Consider the following 10825-nt stretch of genomic DNA (forward strand, 5'->3'; position numbering starts at 1 on the left):
ATTTCCATGAGCCCAGTTTACACATAAATTTTTTTAATGACTAGTGATATTTGTGTCCTAAGAAATCTTTGTCTACTCTGAAGTCATGAAGATATTCTTCTGTTACCCAGTAGAAGCTTTATACTAAGACTTATGATCCATCTTGAATTAATTTTTCCCTGTGGTGTAAGGTAGTAGGCAATGTTCATCTCTTCTCTTTTGTTTATTCAGTGTTGACAGGAACATTTGTTGACTTTCACATTAGTTTTTGTTGTCTTTCAACAATGTCCCTGAGGTTCTTCTTCACACTGCCTACCAGTCCCACAGCAGCTCCCAATATATCCCTATTTACTCCTGGGAATTCCTCAAAGAGTTCTTAAATATGCTACAAACCATTCTGTTGGCATCATGTTGTGTCTGAGGGTCCTACTGGCCCTGCTTAGTGAAAGCCACTACTTGTGACTCTTCCTGAGGAAGCCTGACACTGGCACTGCTGATGGTGCCCATGGTGTGAACACCAAGGTCTGTGCCATGGGTGCGACCTGCAGGTGCTCCTTATCTGTCCATCCTCAGGGGACAGAGCAAACCTAGAGAATATGGCCTTCTCTCCAACTCAGTGCTGCTGGGTCTTCTAGATCCCAAAGCAGCACCACATATGCTCAGAATTCCCAGTTCCTCATAAACAGTTTGTTCACTTGCTGGTCTTCAGCCCTTTCCCCATAAGGTTTCAAATTAGTTTTGATGGACAAGAAATAAATAGATGCCATGGCATATCTTCCACATTCTCTTCTTTCTTCAAATAAAAATCTATCTCTACCAAAATCATCCCAGTCTTTCTCCCCAGTGGCAATCCTCCATTGTCCCTAGGTGACTGCATTATTCTCATCTCCAAAAAAAAGTATCTTTTTTGGGGTATGGGTTCTTTAAATATTACCATGCCAGCAGAAAGTCTTCATCTAAACTTTCCATAACCAAAAGCCCCATTCAGGTGGTTTTTCTGGAAGAAACAGGGTGCTCCAAATCCAAATGTAAACCTTAAAGGGAAAAAAGCCTGTACTTCAAGTCTACCTGATAGTTTTTATTCGCTGATACCATTCACACTCCCAGTGCCCACTACATTTTAGGCATGGGGTCTGGTACTGAGGGTTCAAGGTGAAAAACTCATCCTATGATGGAAGCTGGAGGCAGGAGTTGAAACAGACATGTGACTGTGTAATTATAATACTATGAGGAATCTATCATAAGCGACAAACAAGGTGTCAAATAAGCATATGGCAAAGGGCACCAAAGCAGCCTGGAGAGTCAGGGTAGGTTAACAGGATTTATTTAAACTGAAGAGTGAATAGTAACCCAGATATAGTAAAGGGATAAAAAGGTACTCAAAGGTAAGGGAGTAAGATATTCAGGTGTAAGAAGAATATATTGAGTGTTTTTACCATTAAACATAATAATGGCTGCTAGTTTGAGGCCAAAAAAAGGAAAATCCATCATGCCAGGAAGATATCTTTCTATATTTTACTAGAAGTGTTTTTAAAATCAGGGACTGAAGAATTTAGCTTATGTCACTTCACATTTCACTTTGTAAGATAAAAGAGACCTGCTTTCTCCTAATTTAATAATACCTAGTACTGGCCAGTGCAATTCAAAAAGAAAACAAAATAATAGATAAATGTATTGGAGGGGAAGAAGCAAAAATATTGCTCTGACACTGACTGGTGTCCTGTAATTCAATTAAATTCTGACACCAGTGAACCGGAGTTAGTATCAGTTGCATCAGACCCCACAGGTTAAGGGCAAAGTCCTGCACAAGGCTGCCCTCACTTCAGACACCAGCCTTGTCGTAGGGACCAGCTGTACTCCTGACCAACCAACTAAAATTTGGGGTTTCCATTACTCCCTCAGGTTTGATAATTCACAAGAACATATTATCAGAACTCCTTGGAGGTATTCTGCCTATGATTACAGTTTTCAAATAAATGATACACATAATAATGAAAGGTCTGGGGTGTCCCATGGAGATAGGGTTTATCACCCTCTCTGCCCATCAGTGTGTTCACCAGTGATGAAGCTCCACTGAGGCTTGGTGTCCGGAGCTTTTATTGGGGGTTTATTATAAGAGCATGACTGGTTAAATCACAGGCCATGTGACTGAACTCAATCTCCAATTCCCCACTCCTCACCAGGGATGGCTGGTCTGCAGCTCCAAGCCTCCAGTTATGTGCTTGGTCTTTCTAGTGACTAGTTCCCATTCTGAAGCTATCTAGGAACCCACCAGGAGTAACCTCATTGTCATAATAATGGCTCTTCTTTTGCTCAGGAAATTCCAAGGGTTTTGAAGCTTTGTGTCAGGAACTGGAGACAAAGTACAGATAAATGTATACTTTTTACAATGTAAGAGTCTATTGAAAATCATTTAAAACTAATAAAAGAGTTCCCCTAAAAAGGCCAAATATGAAATAAATTAATAAAACTCAATGCATTTCTTTTATACCAATAAGACCAACAAGAAAAATAGGACAATTAAAAGGTCTCACTAAGAAATAGGTGAAGGGGATAAAGAAGTACAAACTTCAAACTATAAAATAAGTCTTCAGGATGAAAGTACAGCAAGCTTAGGGAATGAAGTCAATAATATTGTAATAACTTTGTATGGTGACAGATCATGGTGAGCATTTTGTAATGTATATCATTGTCAAATCACTATATTGTATATGTGTGGTCAGTATATTATATGGTCCTATTACTATAGCAAGAAAATGTATGCTATTTAATAAAATAAAGTTAATAAGACATGTGGCATAGATTTTGAGGATACAGAGGAAAGTCCAAAAAAAAGGAGCATGAGATTGGGTTAGGAGACAGTAGTCACAGAGCAGGAAGGGGAACAAATAACTATAGGGCTAACTTTTAGGGTGGTGACTAAAAATGTCAGGGATGTGTTTTGTGGTGGGATTAACTGTACTCAAAATTAACATGGGCATGAACATGAGGGTGCAAGATGATACCTGGAGGTTCAATACAAGGAGGATTATTATATACCTGTGGTTAGACACTGCAACCAGACTGAGACTTTACTTGTGGCCTCAGAAGAGAGGGCTTATTTGAGTCACCCACTGAATACATCATCTGCATACTGAGGAAGGAGGACAGAGTAGGTGATTACACTGTTCCAAGCAAAGTGCCAAAGCCAGTTGAAAACAATTCAGCAGTGAGGTATTAAAGGTGAAATTTTTTTTAATTTAAGATTTTATTGCTTTACATTGATCTCATTTCTTTAAACCTTATAATAGAGTTTAAATTTATTTGCATGTGTGCTGATTTAAAAAGAAAGTAAAATTTGGTTAGAAAAATCTGAAATGGTTTATTCATTTTTCTGCCATCACCATCTAGTGGAGAAAACTTTGAACTTCAGACAGAATGAGCTAGAACATAGGAGAAAGAGTAGAGGGCTTACTCTGTGACAGGCACTATTCTGAACACTTCTACATCCATAAGATCACTAAATTCTTAAAACAGAATGTGAGGTAGGCAACACTGTTCCTCTTTTAGATTTGAAAACAGTCTGAGAAGTTAAGTGGCTTGCACAAGGTCACACTGTGGCCAGTGCAAGCCCAGATTCTTGAAGTCGGAATCTAGTGCCATTTTCACCTCACAGTAAGTACATTCAAACAGCTCAATTTTAATGTGCATAATCATGGGAGTAAAATGTGTATATGTATATGGAGAATTTTGTCATTTACTCATATTTTTTCCTTCTCCTTTTTCTTACTTTTTCATATATATATAACATATATCTGAGCAAAGCACATGTATAAAAAGAAAATAGGATTATACTGTATAATTAGTTTTATATCTTCCAATTTTTATTCCATATTACATAATGAATATTTTCCCATTACAATCAATAGTTTTGAAAATCCGTATTAGGCAACAATAAAGAAAGATATAAAATTACGTTTATATGTAAATGAACAGTGTAATCTTGAAGTGCATTTTTAAAGACTTGGAAGAGGTACTAAAATATTAATAATGATGATCTGAGTAGATTTTTCCATAAGCATGTGTCATTTCTTTAAAAAATTTAAGTTTATATTTACATATTTGGTAAAAATTTCCTTCAAAACCTGGTTTGAGGGCATCTCTAGAACATGAAAGGTAGCAGAATATGTCACACGAAAATATACCACTTTGTCATAAGAATTATTTTGAGCTGAAGGCAATTAAGCAGCAGCAGATACAAGAAAAACTCTTGCTCTCCCACTATTTGCCTAAAAGCAAGATTTGCAGAGGTGTCCCTTCCTACCCACTTTACCAGGAAGGACAGAAGTTAATCATGAGAGACAACTCTAGACCCTTATCAGCCCAGACAGAGATGGCACCAGAGGAATCTCCGTAACAATGAACTTTACTAACTAGCCCTTGTCTTCCCTTTGTTCCTTCATATATATGTCTTCCACAGGTTGCCACCCTGGACACTCGAAGTCCTTTTCCACTGTCTTGTCATCCTCTACAAATGTACTGCTCTTTTGTTAAGATGCAAGCCCAAATTCCTCACTAAGTACTCCCATGAATACGTGCACTATACCTGTTAATAAATTTGTTTTTCTCTTCTTAATCTGTCATTTGTTGGTTTAATTTACAGGGTCTTAGGTAATACATAAACCTTGTAAGACTGGAGGTACCGGAGGAAGGGACGGGTCTCACTGGAGGAACCCGACTCGAGCCAAGTAAGGAAGAGAACAGCGAATGTCACCCAAATGATTCAACAGAAGGTCCCTAGCCACAGGTCCCGCCTAGAACACGTCGCAGTACTCTCTCCCCAGCAACCCAGCGTGACCAATCATCGGTGATTACAACACCTACACCGGCCGATTAGTTCTGTTTACAATACCCTCAGGCCTCTCCCAGCTCCCTGGATAAGCCTGCCACCCCTCCTGCTGGGCGCGACTTCCCTGGCCCGTGGATACGCTGACCGGTGAACCTCGCCCGGGATTGCGCTAATAAATTTTTTGGGGCTCCTTTGTTGCCGCTTGCCTGGTCTGGTTTCATTTACCTTACACTTGGTGCCGAAACCCGGGAGGATGGTGTGGGGCCCCAGCGGGCTCCACACCATCCTCTCCCGACCCGGGACCTCTCTCCGGAACAGGACCTGATCCCAGGGCCTCAGACAACTTGGTGGGTCCCTCGTCTTCCCTGCTCCTTCCACCTACCCTCCGCAGGGTGCCCGGTCCAAAATCGCGGCCGTGTCCGGATGCCCCTCTGGCATAGTGGAGACGTCCCTATCTCCGGATCACCAAGCCTGTTTTTCCCGTCCCTAACAGGAGCGGATCCGGGACGCTAGACCTGCTCGTTTAGGGACCTGGGGACAGAGGAGGTCGTCATGGGAAGCCAGCACTCACAACCTGAGGCACAGACCCCACTGAGGTGTCTCACTTCCCATCTCACCACTCTGGGCTTATCCGAGGACATCCGTAAACGGAAGCCGATCTTCCTTGGTTCGCGGGCCTGGCCCCAGTATCCTCTGGATAACCAGTCTCGCTGGCCTCCCGAGGGAACTTCTGATTTTGGCCTCCTCACCGATCTCAGCAACCATTGTCACCAGACTGGGAAACGGTCCGAGGTTCCCTATGTCCAGGCCTTTTGGGGCATTGTGCTCCCGCCCAGACCTCCGTGGTAAGTGTTCCTCGGCCCAGGTCCTCCTGGCCAAGTCCCCCAATAGGGGCTACCAACCTGTCACTGCGCCGGAATCTTCCTTTGCAGATCCCCCGGAGGACCTCGGCCTCCCCCCTCCAGCCCCTACCCCTCCTTCCCCGTCTCCCCCGTGTCCTTCTCCTCAACCGTCTGCCCCTCCCCAAGCCCCTCCTTATTCGGCCTCCGGTGCCCAAGCCTCTTCCGTTCAGGCCTCTACCGTGCCTACCCCTGTGTCATCTCCCGTATCACCTCTCCCCTATCTGGCTGCCCCCCGCCCCCCACCTCCAAACCGCCATCTTTAATTCCTCCTTTGTCTTCCACTTCAGTCCTGCCAAGTTCAGTCAATTCCCTTCCCCCACCCGCCTCCAGTCCTACTGACGTCACATCTAACTCCTCTATTTCCGGCCTTACTCCTGCCACCCACACGTTATACCCCCCTCTTCTGTCGTCGACGCCATCCTGTCCTTCTCCTACATCGCCTCCTACCCCCAGCCCACCACCATCTTATATGCCTAAGCCGCCTCCTAACTGGGCCAGCCCTCCGGTCACTAGATCCCAGGCCCAGCTATCAGCCCGCCTTCGGGAAGTGGCTGGCGCTGAAGGATTGTCCCCTTCTCCCTGGGAGACCTGTCTCAGATAGAAAAACGCCTGGGCTCATAGTCTGCCAATCCGACTGCCTATACCGAGGAGTTTCGGTACCGCACTCGAGCACATGAACTCACATGGCACGACCTCCACGTGACTCTAACCTCCACTCTCACCCCGAGGAGCGCGATCTTGTCACCTCAGCAGCTTGAGACTATGCCGACCAGGGACCTAACTGACCAATCTCTACCGGTCGGGGCCACGGCAGTGCCCGCCGAAGACCCACAGTGGAACTGTCAAGATAATGCCACAGATTTTTTCAACAGCGGCTGGCGGAAATCTCCCGAGTTACAGTTAACCAGATGCTGTCACACCAGTACTCGTCCCTTCCCTCCGAACCACCCCCGGCCACATACCAGCTGTAACTTCCCCACGCTGCCCCTCCTCAGCAAGAAGTACCTTACAAGCCTAAGATGGGTAAAGGAAAAAATTTTTTCCCACTTCTACAAACCTCTTCTCAGAGTACTTGTGTGGGTAAAATTGCAATATTTCCAGAGTATCTCATCAGGCCTCAGTGCATCTCCATATCAATAGGTATTTCCAAGGTGTGATGAGAAATAGTACATCTCCATATCAAGAGGTAAATTACAAGGGCTAGCGAGGTCATATCTGGACAGGAGAAGTTGGGTGAGGGCCCTTCCTCTGCAGATGGGTCGTGAGAAACTTGGGAGAGCAGAAGTGGATGACTGCTTGTAAGCAGTAAACAGGTTTTCCCTCTTAATTTCTCCCTGTGACTAATTTTGGTTTCAAAGGTATTTTGCCCCAGGATTTTCCCCCAGAGCTACAATTTGCTTTTGTGATGTTCCTGTGATAGTTGGGTTGGGCGGTGGGAGTAAGTAAAGGCTATAAAATTTCAAGATCCTCCATTTTTTCATAATTTCAAATTATATGATGGCCAAAGAGCAAAGATTCTTAACTCATTTTTGCTTACTTTTTATTAACTTTATTTTTGAGCCTTACATATCATTAGAAAAACCATTAAAAAATCATTCTTCCCTCCTCTTAACAGTTGCCAGGAAGTTGGAACACATACTTTATATCCAATATCAACTGGAAAAAATTGCTTCGTTTCCCTTTTTTATTACTATCCTTTACCTAATTCTGTTAGGCAGAAAGACCAATATGAGCGGGATGAAAAGAGGGTGGGGACCTGTAACTCCGGGGAAGAAAATATGTTTCCACCCCAGGGCAAATAACCTTTGAAGCCAAAATCAGTCAAAGGGAGAAATAAAGTGGGAGAAACCCATTATTGCTTACAAGGAATCGTCTACTTCTGCTCGCCCGTGTCTCTTGTGATCCTGCTGCAAAAGGACCCCACCAAACATCTCCAGTCCGGGTGTACATTTGCTCTCCACCCCCTTTGTAATCACCTATTGATATTGATGTGGACTACTTTTCTCCACCCCTTGGATATACCTATTGATATGGAGATGCACTAAGGCCAGGTGAGAGATTCTGGAAATATTGCAATCTTACGCACAGGCCCACCAAGAACTCAGAGAATTAATCAGATAAAGCCAGAGAGCCAGAGAGGACTCAGAATCAATGCCCTTTGCAATGTGAATTTATTCCACATACTCTGAATCTGGGCTGACCTTGAGACTTGCTTTAGCTAATGAAGGTGAGATGGGGCAGAGATATGGGACAAGATCATTATTAACTTTCTTAAAAATGCCAAGATATGAATAGCACAATAATAAAAAGAGGTACTTATCTTAACGCTGATTCCATTTTAAAAGCAGAGAGCTGGGAAGTTAGATCCCTAACATATTCTTTGGTAATCAGCCAACAACCTATCTTAAGGCAAGGCAAGCAGTCTTAACTGATAATGTTCACAGTGCTTGGGGGTAGCAACTGTCTTGGAGAACAGGCAGTTTATTCTACAGAATTATGGGTGGGACTGACTATGGATAATGACATACTGTCTCTCACTGGAGATAGACATCATGAGACCACAGGACAAGCCTACACTCCTTGACCCTTGACCTTTATCACATTCTTAAAAGCCTTAAAAGACAGAATCCTAAGCCTTTAAGTGTGCCTTCTCTCTGGGTATTTTTAGTAGACTTCTTACTACTCAGTTTATTATGTTTTGTCTCTTTGCTCTTCAAGTGTTATCTTTGTCACTTTGCTATTTCATTCTATTTTCCAGACTTTTTAAGCACAAGTCTTCACTCTCTCTGTCCTGCTTCAAAAGAGTAGAGAGGGCTAAGAGCTCTGAGCTTGCAAGTTCCTGTCAATGAGCTTCCCCTTCCTCTCTGCTTTATTCAAGTAAACCTACCTTTGTCTACCTTGACTCTGGACCATTCTTTCCTTGGAGTGTATTTGCTGGGGAGAGAGGTTGGTTTGGAGACACAGGGAAGTCAGAGCACTAGGTAAAGAAGGAATTTATTAAAGCAAGAGTGTCAGGGAATGACAGATTAGAATAGTAAAGTTCATTGAACTGCTACTCAGCATGGGGCACATCCCCTGCTAACTCCTTAAACTAGTGTCACCTGGTGTCCAGTGTCTGCTTGGATCCTCACGACATGGGAACTGGGTCCCTACCACCCCAGATTTTGGGGGAGCTGCAGAGCACTGGATGCAGTGAGATTATGTTCTGTGAACTTCCTAGAGACAAAGAAAGAAGACTTTCAGGCAGGCTGCTAAAGAGCATGACCGTAAACTGCAGTTCCACTCTGGCACCCAGGTGACAGTAATTTGCAAGCCCAGATCTGGGCTCTAAACAGCCCCTCCTTACTTATCTGAAATAGGACAGAGGGAGTGAAGGTTTGAGCTTAAATTTGGAGAATTAGAATGACAAAGAAAATTAACAAAGATGCTTACCACCAGAAAAGTGCAGAGACAAAATGTTATAAATTGAGCAATGAGAAGTTTATTTAAAGCAAATGGTGCACACTTGGAGAAAGGGAAGTGTGTGGTATGTCAAAGAAGAGGTGCCCTTAAGGGTTTAGGTTCTAAGATTTTATAGGTGGTTGAGGATTTTTCAGGAATACCACAAAGGGCCAGGTATGAACTGGCCAAATTGTCCCAGAATGTTCATCTTTGTTAAGGCATTAAGTTTCTTTTTTTTTTTTTTAACTTAACACAGAAATACACTGCTTTGGATTACTTTCCAGGATATCAGTTTCTGTCTGGAAGCATATCAATCAAGATGCACCTTCAACGTGTAAGCCACCGTCCGTTTGATTAAAATGCAATCTTAGCTTTAAGATAGAATTCTTCTTGAATAAGCTGGGCCTTTTAGCAGGTTAAAGTAAATCTTGCAATAGTATCTTCTAATTGACAGTGAAAACATAGGCTAAGCTGAGATACCTTTCTTTATCTGGGGAGTGTTCAGACTTCTAGGCCAAGTTACTCCTGGCCTTTTGAGCTTTCTATTTTTAACTGGTTAACTCTTTGAGTCCCTTCTAGTGGGCTTTCCTGGCCTTGTTCTCTTCCCACCCTGCTCACATCTGTTTTCCTGCCTGACATTTTCAAATAAAACTTGCCCCTCTTCACTACTGTGTTTCTGCCCTTCAATTCTTTGTTGCAGCAGGGACAAGAACCAAGAAGAATTCAACGCCCAGCAATTCTAGCTCTTTGTGAGTCATATTTTTCTGCAAAACCATTTTATAGAGGCTCATACAATACCTAGGGGTGTTTCCTTTGGGCAAGTTTCAAGTAGATGTTCTTGCACTGTAGATAAAATAAAAATCCCATTTCTGTCAACTTTTAGAAAAGTTCATTCTTTCTAAAATTTTCTTCTCTCATTCTTTATTCGCCCCAATTTATTTTCTTCCTCCAAACAACAAAAATGCATGTTTATGATACGTTTTTGAAGGAGAGGTTTACAGAAAAGCACACATAATTATCTAAAACAGTAATCCTATCAAAGATGTAGAATACCACACGTTTTAATCTTTCTTTTTCATTTTGGTGGGGGGCATTATCTGTCACTGTCTATAACGTAATTTTGAATCATTGCCTAACAATATTTTATTGCTATGTGGGTAGAGATGTCCTAACTTGACTAAACCTCATTTAGAATTGTGTTTCTAATTTTTAACTATTAAACAGTAGACAAGAGACAAGCATCTAAATATGTGCTTCAAGTAAAAGGCAGAAACAATCCAAAAGGGGGTGAGGTGAGGATGCTCTCTGTATCTGCATTTATCTGACCGCTGCTTGAGGTGAACATTTTTTTCACACGTGTAGCTGTTTTGTTCTTTTTTTGTTCGAGTCTTCTTTCCGGTTTTCTTTTGGAGCGTTTCGGGGTTTTTTTTTTGCTATTTCCCTTTCCTTACAAACCAGCCACCCTGAAATTCCTGTCCCTCCGCCCTCCCACAAGCTCAGCTGCCCCAGCGCCGCAACTTGCTTCCCAGGCGCAACCTCCGCGCCTTTTCGCGGACATCCCCTCCGGCGTTGCGGGACTAGCAGGGCGCGGAGGGGCGCCGTTTTCGCCACCGCGCAGACCTGGGCACGCGCAATCCCCCCACCCTCCCCGGTCTCCGCGGCCCCTTACAAAGGT

At 43.2% G+C, this 10825-nt stretch overlaps 1 protein-coding gene across 1 annotated transcript in view; it reads right to left on the minus strand.

Annotated features, from left to right (window-relative positions):
• MYLK4 (myosin light chain kinase family member 4) overlaps positions 1-10260 on the minus strand; it is a 109924-nt gene extending 99664 nt beyond the window's left edge. Inside the window, exons 1-2 of the mRNA XM_057494345.1 lie at positions 9949-10260; positions 8811-8925 (exon numbers count right to left, since the gene is read on the minus strand). The gene's annotated coding sequence lies outside the window, so the exon portion shown is untranslated. The remainder of the gene's footprint in view (positions 1-8810; positions 8926-9948) is intronic.
• Positions 10261-10825: the final 565 nt, after the last annotated feature.

The sequence above is a fragment of the Manis pentadactyla genome, chromosome 16, assembly GCF_030020395.1.
Source record: "Manis pentadactyla isolate mManPen7 chromosome 16, mManPen7.hap1, whole genome shotgun sequence".
NCBI classification, from domain to species: domain Eukaryota; kingdom Metazoa; phylum Chordata; class Mammalia; order Pholidota; family Manidae; genus Manis; species Manis pentadactyla.